General features: G+C 38.7%; 1 protein-coding gene and 1 long non-coding RNA gene across 2 annotated transcripts in view; one reads left to right on the top strand and one right to left on the bottom strand.

Annotated features, from left to right (window-relative positions):
- LOC135203368 (uncharacterized) overlaps window positions 1-15,090 on the top strand; it is a 256,227-nt gene that overhangs the window by 17,239 nt on the left and 223,898 nt on the right. The window lies entirely within an intron of this gene.
- LOC135203272 (uncharacterized) lies at window positions 5,844-7,959 on the bottom strand. Its single transcript, XR_010311892.1, has 3 exons — window positions 7,746-7,959; window positions 7,027-7,129; window positions 5,844-6,247 (listed from the first exon to the last, which is right to left on the bottom strand). It is a non-coding gene; the product is annotated as an uncharacterized LOC135203272 (long non-coding RNA).

Below are 15,090 nucleotides of genomic sequence, written 5' to 3'. Positions count from 1 at the left end.
TCATTAAAATTGCCCACCTATTATACCCAAAATATTAGAATATTATCCACATATCTAATCCACAGCATGTTTTTTGGGTTTTATTGCATTTATACTGTAGTTTCAAAGTATTCCATGTACAGATTGGCTAAAACAGGACTTAAAGGACTACCCATACTACACCCGAATTTTGCTTGTAGAATGATTCGCCGAATGAAAATACGGTATATAGATGCACATAATTCACCTAACTTTATTGTTTTGTCAAGCGCCAATGGGAAATGATCTGAATAGGGGGATAATTTTTCCCTTAAAAACTGAAGAACGTCCTGTACTGGTACTTTTGTGAATAGGGAGTCTACGTCAAGGCTTAAAAGTTTTATGTTGTGAAGTGGTATATGCTTCTCTGATTTGTGACAAATGTTTACAAAAAACAACGTTCTCACTTTCATACATTCACTACTTTAGCTATCACGACATTGCTATCAAGATAGGTATAGCCAGCAACTTGTTCTTAAGAGCCTTACAAATTTGTTCCCCAGATTTCCTGGAAAAAGAATTTGAACTAATTCGCAAGCAACTTTCGTCTTTAAAAGTATCCTGACCATACAATTGAGAAAGCAATTCACAAAACAAACGTAATTTTCTACCGACCCCCTAAAGACAAGACCAGAGATACACCCAACAATAAAATAAAAAATTCCACACCTGGACACGATTAAGAAGGTGACTCAGACTCTCAGAAAATCTAACCCTTTTGCATTTACTTACCCAAACACCTTAGCCAATCCCTGATTACGTCCAACAAAAGACAGTTTCCCAAGGACACTGAGGGTTTACCAAATCCCATGCCGGGACTGTGACCAATCTTACATCGGATTTACAGGTACGTCACTTCCCCAGAAGATTAATACAACACAAATTGTCAGTTAGGCATGGACAACAGAATTGCTAGTTCAACCATATAAATGAACATAACCATAGAATAAACTGGAATTTGTCACGTGTAATTTATAGCAGCAACTGCCGGTACAAGAGTGAAATGATGGAATCGGCTTAATAAAAGAGAGGCAGGTAATGAACATCTGAAAAGGAGCATGGATTTCAGATACGATCGACAAGGGTTTCATTCAACCAACGCTTAAGAAGATTAAAGGAAGATTATCAGCGGGGGTGACCTAAATTGGCTTGCCTGTGGATGGACCTCTTGGTATAAATACCACCTTTTCTGTAAACTTTTCTCATTCATCTACCTGAAGAGGGAGACAGGAGTCTCTGAAATATAGTACTATTCTCTTTATATTTTTGGTGTTTTTATGGGCTCTTTTTATTATATATATATATATATATATTATATATATATATATATATATATATATATATATAGTATATATATATATATATATATATATATATATATATATATATATATATATATATATATATATATATAGTCCTCCCCTCTACTCAGCCTCCCTCAAAGTACCGTAGCCCCTTCACGAGGTCCACCTTGCCAGGCCTCCTTCTTTATATCCAGTGAGCCCCTTAATTAAGTCCTCCTAAAAGGCCATTCGACCCCGAGGCCACGTCTACAAAGTAAAGTGCTGTGTTTACAAAGGTTCAGTCATATTAGTTTGAATTCTCTCACTAGACACCTTTACTTTATTTTCAAGTGTCAGCGTTTTATATCAGCCTCGGATTTGTCAGTGCAGTGTTTCCTTAAATTATTCCACTGTTCAAGTGAATACATCAAAATCTAGTGTTCGAGGTATTCTGGCAGCCTCTGTGCTCTGCTTACTTTCACTGAACCCATAATATCCTTTAATTTGTAAATCATCTCCGTTGCAGAGGGGAGTATTAGCAATGTTGAACATGCTCTGCAATTGAGTGCGTGTGTGTCTGTGTGTATTGAAAAAGTTTGTGTTGATTAATTATCTATCGGTCAAAACCAGGCACCATTTATCATAGGTCTGACTCATCGGGTGGGAAGTTCGACAAATTGCTTCTAACTATTGTCTTTACCAGATTTAATTTTAATGATAATTGAGGTAGCTTCTTGAGACTTCGACAAGACGCTGCAGCGTTATCTTTATTTTGGGGTCATTGATATAACAGCAACAGCGATATTTGCTCGACGTCAAGACCATCGGGCTATCACGACTAAGTTGTATTCTCATCATGAGCATTCATCTTGATGAAAGCTTTACAGTCACGCTTCTGCTGCCTCCCTCCTATTGCGATTTTTAATGGATCACCATGAATTTTTATCAGAATTTTAAAAATAAATGTACATTAGTTTATATAACTACTGTAATAATAAACTCGGCTAAGGAAATCATTGAACTCAATGACTATTCTACGACTTCACCCTTTCCAAGAATTTGAAATTGAAACTTTCTATCTGGAAAACTTTCTATATTAGGGCTAATTGGAAGGAAGTGGTTCTGTGTTCCCTTAGTTTATTATTCTTATAGGAATATTCCATTTGGGTCGTAAACAGGTGTCACGACGCCAAGTCTCAGAGACGGAGAGTCTTGTCCTTTAATTAACACTAACTTGGGAGGTTCTGGTTTGAATTCGAAAAAAATCTTATGTGGAAGAATTCTTTTTCTAAAAGCTACTGACTTTGGACGAATAAAATACACATTTTACAAAATATTAATTGTTAACTGGAAGCTTCCATTGACAGTAATATTTAGTACAGAACTTGACCTGTTACGGAAATGCATATTTAACCAAATACAATAAGAAATGTTCTTATTGTTCCTAAACATAGGTTTATCTTTTAGAGGTAAGAACACTGCAAAAGGTCATTCAAATATAATATTAATTTGATGGTTTATCTAGTATAATGTTAGATTTACCCAGCAAGTGCTAATTTATAAAATCCCTTTAGTGGAGTAGTGCTAACAGTGCACCTCATGCATGCACTGTAGACATTACTAATGGTTTATTGCAGAATTCCTTCAGTCCCTAGCTGCACCCCGTTACCTTCCTTTTACTGTACCCCCATTCATATTCTCTTTCTTCCATCTCACTGTCCAACCTCTCTTAACATTGCTTCATAGTGCAACTGCGAGGTTTTCTTCCTGTTATATCTTTCAAACCTTGCTACCCACAATTTCCCTTGCATCACTGAATCACTTCATAGTTCCCAGCGCTGACCTTTGGCCTCAATTCTATATTCTACAAGGTGAATCACCCATAAGGTTGATGGATTATACATTTTTTCTTACTAAAATGAAAATTTACGAGTTGATTTAGCTTAAAAAAAGTACAAGGTGGTTCATTTATCTTGAAAGTACTGTGTGGCTCATATCATAGTTATTTGCTGTTGTGTTAGTTTCATTGATATCAACAGGAATCACACGTGGACATAAGAGTAAATTGGTGTACTGTGTTATCTGTCAGTTCTCAGTCGTCTCTTCGGAGAACTAATCACACTTGTTCATTTCTCACGGTGCGGACTTTCGAAATTGCCTGCGGTTGAGTTCGAGATGAAAACATGACCATCAAATCACACGCTGTTTAGCATTTAAGGGTGCTTTTAGATTGGCACCATTTACGTTTTGTGTATCCTGGTTCCTTTCAGAATGCCTGGTAACCTGTCTTTGTTCTTTCAAGTCTATGAATATATTTAGGTTTTACTAAAGGTTTGGGAGAGTTCAATGATCAGTTTCAACTTACTTTTGGCATAAACCGTTAATGCAATGTTTGCTAGCATTATATTATAATGAGTCATTATATTGTTGAACCAAATGTTAGGATACTTAGAAGCTTTAATTTTGAAAAATTGTGGTGACAAGGGGTTAGCATACGTAAAAGGAACTGATATCGATGTCTTAAGATGGTTTGCTTCTATCAAAAGAATGAGACAAATAGGATAGTGAAAGAAGTGCAGGAGTCAAAAGTGTTTAGAGAAGCAGGAAAGAAAGGCCTGAACAATCCCGTATGTCTGAAGGGGTGGAGCTTTTTGGACGAGAGAAAGAGAAACAAGTGAGCAAAATTTAATGGTGCTTTGTGTTCGGAGTATTGTTGAAGAGCCTTATGTTAAACTATGTAAATTGGCCAATTTTGGGAATATTTTCTGCACAGGGGTCTCCTATCTGTGATTCAGAAGTTAAAGCTTGAATGTTGCGTGACCATTAGTCTCGCTTTTTCTGGGCTCACTTCTTGTTAGGGAATGGATCCATGTGTTTTGGGAATGGTGCCTTATATACCGCATACACTTGATAGTAACCAGTAGTTTTCTTTTAGAAAAAAAAGAAAACTACTGAGACGACTTTTTTATGTCCGTCCTCAGATTTTAAAAACTACTGAGGCTAGAGCTATTGCTGCGAATTGGTCTTTTGATCTTCCACTCATCAATCATCAAACATACCAAATTGTAGCCCCTCTTAGAATCAATAGTTTATATTTATCCTATTTAGGGTTAAAGTTATCGTGACCGTGCGTCTGGCAACAATAGGACAATCCAACATGGGCTCGGGCTGACTCTTTCATAGGTCGGCTCATACAACATCGTATGATGTACAGAAAACTCGATTGCGCCGAAGAAACTTCGGCATATTTTTTACTTGTTCTTTTATAACTTGAGTCCATAAACCTTGACAGTTATTAAGAAATTGATAAAGTTCTTAGGTTACAATATTTCATGTTTCCCTCTCGTTGATTTTTGCTTTGAAATATCTTCTAGTGTGGACATTAGCAGGGTTGCTTAAGTATTTGTCAGGTGGCATACTGAAACATGGTGGCATAACTAGAGTTTAATACTTCTGTGAAGGCTGACAACAATATGATCCTGGGTAGAGCCATCAGTGAACTTATGGTTCTTTGCAGCATACCTTCGGCCCGTACCTGCAATTCCTTTCGTAGCTTTCACTGTATATCTTTTCATATTCTCTTTATTCTAGCTTACTTTGCCACCCTCCTCCTTACAGTTGAATCATAGTGCAACTGTGATGTTTCCTCCTGTTACACATTTCAACCGTTTTACTGTCAATTTCCTTTCAGCGCTGAATTACTTCATTTGTCCCAGTGCTTGGCCTTTGGCCTAAATTCTATTTTCAATTAATTTAGAGATGTAAGATTGTAAAGAGTGGCATGAGTCATTGATATGAGACTGCATAGATGGATAGATAGTAGATAGAACGTGTAATGAAAGTGGGGCAATATTGTTTCAGACGTTGTGTAACGACCAATCTTATCACGAAATTGCTTCCAATTCGTATTTGTTTTCACTGAACTAAATGGCCCCGGGAGACGTTGGGCTGTAGCGGAAATTTTTCCTTGACTTTCTTTCTCATTATGCAAAATGACCCTGGAATCAAATTCCCGAGATGTAAACTAGCATTGCTCCAGCCCTGTTTTTTTTTTCCTTTTGCCATATCACTTGGGTTAGGTTAGGTTCGAGAAGATTCTGTGGTTAGATTTTAAGACCTGACGTTCCTCTTTTTTTTTTTTTTTTTTCAGGGAAAGTTTCAGTTCTCGGTTACAGTTCGGGAATATGCGCCCCGAAAGGGTTGTGGTGCACCAAATTTCCCTCATGACCACTTCTCGCAGCTGTAATATTTTCATTCATGTCACACTAGCCCACATATGTCATTTCTTTGGTGGAGTAGAGATTTGGAGTGATTTTTTCTTGTTTCTTCTTTGTCGCAAAGGTGAACGTTCTAAGAACTACTTGGCGTTGAAATAAGATTAAATTTTGGTAAATGTTGCAAAATCCACAAAATTCTCAACTCATTTCTGAGTTGGTCATGAAAACATTGCGACTTAAGAACATTTTATATTTAGGTTACAATAGCTCTTGTTGGATATGAAATATATTATAACAGCTTCTTGTTACAAAGAGGTGCAAAGAGTTGGCCTTCAGAATGTCCTGAAGGAATATTAGTGGAAGATTGGGAATTTTCATATCCATGGATAAGGAATTGGTCAGAAACCGTCAGAATATTAAAGGATAGTAAACAAATTTTTCTTCTAAGTTTGTTGGGCCATGTGGTCGGTAATTTTGAAATAAGTACTTTCTTCAACACCCAAATATAATTTTAATTTCCAAATCAGTAGCTCATAACATGCAAATTTAAACTTGCAAATCAACCGTTGTCTTGGAGCCTGTGTCTCCATTTTAGAGTCCAAAATATCCCCACCCACTATTGGAGTCTTTGTGTTGGTAGCTGAGGTCTGAAGGAGTCGCAACCTTGCTTGACCAACATCCCTTTCGTATGGAGCGGATGCTGTCTTCAGGTAGTCCAAGAGTAGTTACCTGGTTGAATTAAAGTAATTCATGTTATAAATATAGAAACTATATATCTGGTAATATATAATAACGAAAATGCTCTCCTCCTGATTTCTTCACATTTTTTGGATATCTGCGTTGCTCACTCCTGAGCTGAAGCTCCAAATGAAGTCATTTGGACGCCGGTAGCAGACTCGCCTGGTACTGATATACGAATTTCTTTTTTGGATCTGAGGCTTTTTCGTAACAAGTGTATCCAAAGATTGTTAGGAAATGGAGAAGTTAGGTGGGCATTGTAGTTATTACAATGACATAATCAGACTTGTTTAAAGGCATCGTGCTACTCCCGAATGGCTTTGATTATCATGTCTTGAATAGCTATAGTTCTTATGAACTGGAACGAACATTTTTAAGTTTAATCATTATGATTGAAGACTGATATTTTTAGGGTACTAACAACAACTGTAAGTTACCATTGAAACATGAGCACATGTCTGAAAAGGAGACAGGATAAGTACCAATATGTTTTCGCTGTGTCAGACATATAGCATCGAGCCCATGTCTGCTTTCATATATATTGGGTAATGATTGAATATTTGTTTAACTCAGTAATTAGTATGAGATTTAGTCTTCGTGTATCCGTTCCCTGAAGTACACAGGAGAGAGTGTATGTTTGTGTGATATTTTCAGATATAAACATCATCATATTTCATTTGCTTCGCAGGTACACAACGGGTGTGTATACATGTTTATTCATAAAAGCTAAGTGTTCGTCCTTTTAGTTTTAAACACGGACACAAACTTACGACTCCAAAAATACCGACGTCAAGTTGCTCTCCCGAAGGCGACCGGTCATGAAATGTGGCAGGATAAACGCAGACCCCTTCAGGGCCCGTGAAGGATTGGCCTCTGTTGGGCGATAAAGACGACGCTGTTGTTTGAACAAGTCGAGAGATACTGTTCTGATACTGAAGTCACAGTTAAGAGGGGAATTCATGAATTAAACACGAATTATTATTATTATTTTTAAAGAGCTTTGCTTTGCTCCTTGTTTTTTGAGTAATGTGGATTATATATGAAATTTCGGGATATGTCTTGACGAGTGACAAAATCATGAAATTTCAGTTTGACAATATTAATTTGTAACAGATGGTGACCAATAAACATTACAATTAAACGTTTTAGGGCAGATGAGATGGAACAAATTTATGACTATAATGACATAAGCTTGATGACAGATGTAATTAATAATGTTACCATGTAAGAGAAAACGTTTTATATTGTTAGAGAACTCGAATAATCTTGTCCTGTACTGATGTCAGTAACTTGATTAGGCAGAGATGTCGCTGCGCTGTATGCTTTTATTGGCAAGAAAGCTTTTGAGGCAAATGTAGACATTCATTCAGTTTCGGTTTTGATGGGAAACTCCGGAATCTTTCTCCCTTATACATTTTTACGTATTTCAGAGCATGGAATCCCCTTCTGAGATTGAACAAATGGCACTATACAAAACAAGCAGACTCACGTGTACACAGTCCAAGCGCTTGTACACGTGACCCCAATCGAAGAAACTTGAAGTTCAAGCTCTCCCAGGGAGGCCGTGTCGTTCGTACCGAAAAGCTCCCTTCCGGTGAAGTACTGCCCTTCGTAGATGTTCCAGGTGTCGGCGTTCAGGACGTCCTTGTGGCCGATGAAGCATCTGTCATAGGTTTTCGAGTTATTTGCTTGGAACGTTGTCTTGATTTCATGGGTTATTAAATTGATGGGATTTTAATAATTTTGTGGTACTTTATTCGTAATGGGTTACACGGAGAAGGTTTTCGTTGATTCCGTGGTGGATTATCCCGTCAACTGTAGAATTTACTATAAGTTCGTGGGTTTGAAAGTGGACGGAATGGTGTTTTGTTTTTTTTGCTTAAAGCAGTGATTTCAGTCAGTCGCCATAATGTTGTGCAGTTAGCTTAAGCGGTGCATCAGAGGAAGCTTTACTTTTATTGTATCTGTTGAGGGATGAAAATCGTACTGCTTCCAATGTGGATTTTTACATGAGTATTCAATTGATTCCACTGAATTGAAAACAAGAATTATTGTTTGCATACGGATAATGTTAACAGTTAGGAAAGTAGCAGAAAAAAGGCTTATCTGGTATATTTCTGTAAGCTGGGGCTCCTTTCGTTTTAAACTATACTGTAAGGCACTTGGTTATTGAGATGTCTTTTTAAAAGAATGGTAGCTTGCTTACCATATTTCAACTGAACTTAGTGGGAAATTCCGTTGAATATTCTATGCCGTGCACATAATGAATCTTTCCTTGGAATTCCCTGTTGTAATCTTTATTTTCGTAATAAATCCACCTGTAATATCATTAATAATATTACAACAATATGCTAAAAAAATCACCCATTGAAATACAGGGAAATATGGTTAAAGAACTTACCCACTTGCATTGTAGGTCCGTTATGTTACACTACTTAAAAACACGTGTAAATTATGTTAATGTAAAAAATCATTATTTGATTGCAAGATACCATATCTTGAAAGCGACAACTCTTGAGATGATAGAAATTGGGGAAATTATCAAGTAATCCCCATTGAAGTATAGGAGGTGATGGGAGTTTGCTCTTGCATAAGGCTGTGAAATGCAGTTCATTGGTTATGGTTTTGACGAATCAGTTTGTGAAATACGTGCCATTGCGTCAGGTGTTATAGAATCTCATCCTTTTAAGGAATCTGGAATCTTTTTAAACAGAGAGAGAGAGAGAGAGATGAGAGATAGAGAGAGAGATGGAGAGAGAGAGAGCAATCAAAAAGATCTGTGAGACTTACATGACCAGTTTGATGGACACTTTCAATGTCATCGTCGATTCCTTTGGTCGACAAGTCTGGGGTGTAAGTGTAGAGCTCACTCGAAGTCCTCCAAGTTTTTGTAAGTCTTGCGGAACACCTTTGTGTAAAGGCCATTAGGACCCGGGATGTTCGAAGCTGTAAGAAACTGGCGCTTTAAGTAAACTTGTAAGAGCGTGAGTTGCGAAAGGACAAAATGTGTAGAATAAGATTTCAGTTATTATTTATATTTTCAGATAGATTATTTTTTTCAAGGATAGTATTTGACGATTCTTGTATAATAAAGGGCGGACTAATCACTGGTTTTATTTAAACAAAAAAAATTAGGCAAGCACAAAAATACCCGTTTTTTACCTAATTTTGGGGTGCTGAATTCAAATTTGAAATCCGTTTTATCTCATCACCTCTAGTTATCTATCCTGTTTTATCTGTTATAAGCTGCTGCAACACTTGAAATGTGCACATATATTCTTTGTTTATACTAAAATGAGACTATTTAAAAGCCAGAAAACTAGAGGTGATAGAGCAAAACTATTTATAAGTTTGAATTCAACACACCCAAATTAGCAAAAAACACCTATCCCCATTCTTGCCTCAGACCAATTTTATTTTTATTTTTTTTTTTGTAAAACCCACCTAGTTTTTAACTACTTCATTTGAACCCTGAACCCTAAATCCTAGAACCCAAGAGTAGGATTCGAACCCAAGGTAAAATATTACGAAATACGAACATTGGAATATTATACCAACCCTGTGGGTTGGCAGCAATACTATTCTGTAAAATGTAAAAAAATATTCATTTGAAGGGAATTGCCTTAGAAAAGGTAAGATTATAGGAAATTCTAAACCCACTAAGCTGTGACCAAAATTTGAATGAGGGGTGTAAAAGAAAATGTACGGGCAGCCACCAAAGAACTCGTACTCTTTCATCAGAAAGGTCCCAGACAGATAAATAATGGAATCAGAATCGGGAACAGACTTCCGTATCTTAGATGCAGAAAGACTTCTTGTTTCCAAAGCCCCATCGATAATCCCGCTTTGCCCTCAGGATGTTCAGTAATAGATGTATTATTTCCAAATATTGAGCATATTTTGGTTTTGTGTTAACATGAAGCGTGATCTGGTGATTTCTTTTAAAGTACCTTTGAAATGAAACTTACGTTTGGCTGCAGTAATCAGGAACAGTTAGCGCCAAGGACATATATCGAAGGGACTCCATGATGGATGGCCGTTGTTTCCTAAATTGACTGCGTCAAGCCGCTGCCGTGCTACCCTTTTTATATAGAATTCTGCTCCGAGAATTATTTCAAGCAGCATCTGGTACACTGTTCAGAGAGTGATAGGGGTGGGAGCAGTCGGGGGTTTCGATAAGCTAGAGTTCTGGGATTGCATTAGGGGAGGAAATTCTTTTAAATCGGTAGTAGATGGACGGATTTTTTTTTTTTTTTTTTTCATAGTACTTTCGAATGCTTATCGAGATTTTTTAAATTTATTTTTTGGCTTCAGAACTCCTATCTAACTGATGGTTCTATTTGTTTTCCGCTGGCTAAAGTGTTATTATTACTCCCATCATTTTTATTACTGTTGGTCGTATTTTTGCGTGTGCGTTTTATTTATTTGTTTGTTTTTTTTCTTTTTTTTATGCGCATTTATGCGGCGTCGAATGCTTTGAAGTTCCGGTAGTGAGAGTTTATCTGATAACCTCTGTAAAAAAAGTACAGTTGATGTTATAGAATTCATTAACGTTATAGCCTTCGTTTAACACAAGGATAAATTTAACAGTGAAAATAGAAGCCGATTTTGCAGATATGAAGATAAGGATTAGGCGACATCCAAGGCCATTTGTATCTGACTTATCTGATTACCGGGTGAAGATTATTCGATAACTCCCTAAAGAGCATGGGCATGTTTCAACGTTCTGCCAAATGGGTGCTGATGAAATTCACGAGTGTATTTCTCGCAAAAAGGACGGGTGTGGGAAAGGCAACATTGTCTCCGCTGTGTGGAAGTAGTTCATATCGACCTTGGGGAATTATCTCAAAGCGTGGCACAGAGAGCGCAGTTACTGTAGCCTGATAAGAGAGAGTAAGTGCTTTCTCTGAGTCTTGGATGACGGTGAACAGGTGGAATATATGAAAATGATAATTCAGTTATTCTCATCAAGTTTATCTGCAAAAGCTGGTTTACGGCGCTGTACGTGCATCTATTTCTGTCTATAATTATAACTGAACTTTCGAGAGGTTGTTGATAAGAGGAGTTTGTGCAAGGCATAATTTCTTTCATGCTGTATGACCTCATCTATCTCTCTCTCTCTCTCTCTCTCTCTCTTCTCTCTCTCCTCTCTCTCTCTCTCTCGAATAGTGTTACAGTAGTTTAAATTTATAAATTTATATATAAGTTCATGAAATGCAAAACTGCGTCATCAGTGAATCTGACATTGCGTTCGCCTGAGGAAATTACCAATAGGTTCACTATTTTAATTTCATGCAATTGAAAAGTCTTGCAATGAGTATTATATATTTGTGTGTGTGACTATAGCATTTGTTTATCATTTTATGTCAAGAATATCATACTATAGTTGTATCATTTATCTTTCGGGTCAAATGAGTTGAAACTGCGTTTTTTATTTATTTTAAATCCCTAGAGTGATCCAAAAAATGGAGTAGTGAAACTTATTGTTTTGTCTTAGGCCACAGATTTCATCAATTAGGTCAGATGACATTTGTGACAGTGTCACATGAGAACTTTTTATTTTTTTTATATATATATATTTTTGAGTATCTCCTAAGAACTGTAAACAAAGTAGCCAAAATGTGGGGGCAAGATGGTAGACGCTTTAACGTTTTTTGTTTTTGGATAAAACTAACTGGGAAGTTCTGTATGCGTAAGGGTTTAGCTCCTCTTGAGAATCGCTGAAAGTTGTGCACAGGAAGAAAGTGGTTAGAACAATCATATGCATTGTCCAGGCTCATAGTTTGCTATGAATGTTCTAACCATTTTCAGTTTCTGCAAAAGAAAACCATTGAGATGCATTCGTCTGTTCGTTCGCACTTTTTCTGACCACCCTTAGATCTTAAAACAACTACTGAGGCTAGAGAGCTGGAAACTGGTATAATTATCAACTTATCATCCACCCTCCAAACATCGGGAGAAGGAGGATCCTGTTCTGGATGGTTCGGAAACAAATGACGAGAGGAGCAGAGAATCCTGTTTCGGATGCTTTCTGAAACAACTGACGAGAAAAGCAGAGCATCCTTTCTCATATGGTTCTGAAACAACTGGACGGAGAAAAAGCGAGCATCCTGTTCTGATGGTTCTGAAAACAACTGACGAGAGAAGCAGAGAATCCATTTCCGGATGGTTTTCTGAAACAAACTGACGAGAGAAGCAGAGAATCCTGTTCCGGATGGGTCTGAAACAACTGACGAGAGAAGCAGAGAATCCTGTCCGGTGGTTCTGAAACAACTGACAGAGAAGCAGAGAAATCCTGTTCCGGATGGTTCTGAAAAAACAACTGACGAGAGAACAGAGATCCATTTCCGGATGTTTTCTGAAACAACTGACGAGAGAAACAGAGGATCCATTTCCGGATGGTTCTGAAACAACTGACGAGAGAAGCAGAGGATCCATTTCCGGATGGTTCTGAAACAACTGACGAGAGAAGCAGAGGATCCATTTCCGGATGGTTCTGAAACAACTGACGAGAGAAGCAGGAGAATCCTGTTCGCGGATGGGTCTGAAACAAAACTGACGAAAGAAGTTCAGAGAATCCTGTTCCGGATGGTTTTGAAACAACTGACGAGAGAAATCAGAGAATCCTGTTCCGGATGGTTCTGAAACAACTGACGAGAGAAGCAGAGAATCCTGTTCCGGATGGTTCTGAAACAACTGACGAGAGAAGCAGAGGATCCATTTCCGGATGGTTCTGAAACAACTGACGAGAGAAGCAGAGGATCCATTTCCGGATGGTTCTGAAACAACTGACGAGAGAAACAGAGGATCCATTTCCGGATGGTTCTGAAACAACTGACGAGAGAAGCAGAGAATCCTGTTCCGGATGGTTCTGAAACAACTGACGAGAGAAGCGAGGATCCATTTCCGATGGCTTCTGAAAACAACTGACGAGAGAAGCAGAGAATCCGGTTCCGGATGGTTCTGAAACAACTGACGAGAGAAGCAGAGGATCCATTTCCGGATGGTTCTGAAGCAATTGACGAGAGAAGCAGAGGATCCATTTCGGATTGATCTGAAACAAACGACGAGAGAAGCAGAGAATCGGATTCCGAAGAATCCGGTTTCCGGATGGGTTCTGAAGCAACTGATGAGAGAAGCAGAGGATCCATTTCGGATGGTTCTGAAAACAACTGACGAGAAAAGAACAGAGATCCGGTTTCCGGAATGGTTTCTGAACGAACAATTGACGAGAAGAAGGGTCTAAAGAGGAGAAGCAGAGGGAATCCTTCCGGATGGTTCTGAAACAACTGACGAGAAGCAGAGAATCCATTTCCGGATGGTTCTGAAACAACTGAACGAGAGAAGCAGAGAATCCGTTCCGGATGTTTCTGAAACATTTTCGGAATGGTTCCTTTGGAGGCTGAGTGAGAAGAAACAGAGGAATCCTGTTCCGGATGGGTCTGAAACAACTGACGAGAGAAGCAGATCCCCGGTTCCGGATGGTTCCTGAAACAACTGCCGAGGAGAAAGGCAGAAAATTCCTGTTCCGGAAATTGGGTCTGAACAACTGACGAGAAGCAAAATCATTTCCCGGATGGTTCTTGAACAACTGACCGAGAGAAGCAAGGTTTCCTTTTCCGGATGGTTCTGAAACAACACTGACAGAGCCAGAAGTCCTGTTTAGATCCGTAATGGTTTCCTGAAACAACTTGACCGAGAAGAAACAAGGATCCATTTCCGGTGGTTCTGAAACAACTGACGAGAGAAACAGAGGATCCATTTCCGGATGGTTCTGAAAACAAACTGACGGAAGAGAAACAGAGGAATCCATTTCCGGATGGGTTTCTTAAACAAACTGACGAGAGAAGGGGCCACAAGAAAAATCCGGTTCCCCGGATGGTTTCTTAAACAACTGACGAGAAGAAGCCAGAATCCTGTTCCTTATGGTCTGAAACAACTGACGAGAGAAGCAGAGGATCCATTTCCGGATGGTTTTTCTGAAACAAAACTGCCGAGAGAAGCAGAGGATCCATTTCCGGATTGTTCTGAAAACAATTGACGAGGAGAAGCAGAGGATCCATTTTTCCGGATGGGTTCTGAACAACTGACGAGAGAAGCAGAGATCCATTTCCGGATGGTTTCTGAAACAACTGACGAGAGAAGCAGAGAAATCTTGTTCCGATGGTTCTGAAACAACTGACGAGGGGAAAAGCTAGCAGCAGAGGAATCCATTTCCGGGATGGTTCTGAAAACAAACTGACGACGAGAAGCAGATCGGAGGATCCAAATTTCCGGATGGTTCTGAAAAAACTGGACGAGAGAATCAGAGGAATCCATTTCTTATGACGTGGAGAAACACCCTTTGACGATAGAAGCAGAGGACCCCATTTCCGATGGGTCTGAAAAAAAACAACATTGACGAAGAGTTTGTAAAGCAGAGAATCCGGTCCGGATTTTGGTTTCGAAAACAAACTGAACGAGAGAAAGCAGAGGAATCCCTCCCGGATTGGTCTGAAAAACAACTGACGAGAGAAGCAGATCCATTTTCCGGTGGTTCTGAACAATGACGAGAGAAGCGAGGATCCTTTCCGGATGGTTCTGAAACTACTCCATTTCCGGGATGGTTCTGAAAACAATGACGAGAGAAGCAGAGGATCCATTTTCCGGATGGTTCTGAAACAACTGACGAGAGAAGCATTTAGGTTACCAATTTCCGGATGGTTCTGAAACACCTGACGAGAGAAGCAGAGGATCCATTTCGGATGGTTTCTGAAACAACTGACGGAGAGAAAGCAGAGGGACCCCATTTCCGGATGGTTCTGAAACAACTGACGAGAGAAGCAGAGGATCCA

This window comes from Macrobrachium nipponense, chromosome 36 (assembly GCF_015104395.2).
Source record: "Macrobrachium nipponense isolate FS-2020 chromosome 36, ASM1510439v2, whole genome shotgun sequence".
NCBI lineage: Eukaryota > Metazoa > Arthropoda > Malacostraca > Decapoda > Palaemonidae > Macrobrachium > Macrobrachium nipponense.
Note: the sequence above shows the minus strand (reverse complement) of the source record. Positions and strands in the feature narration are given on the sequence as shown.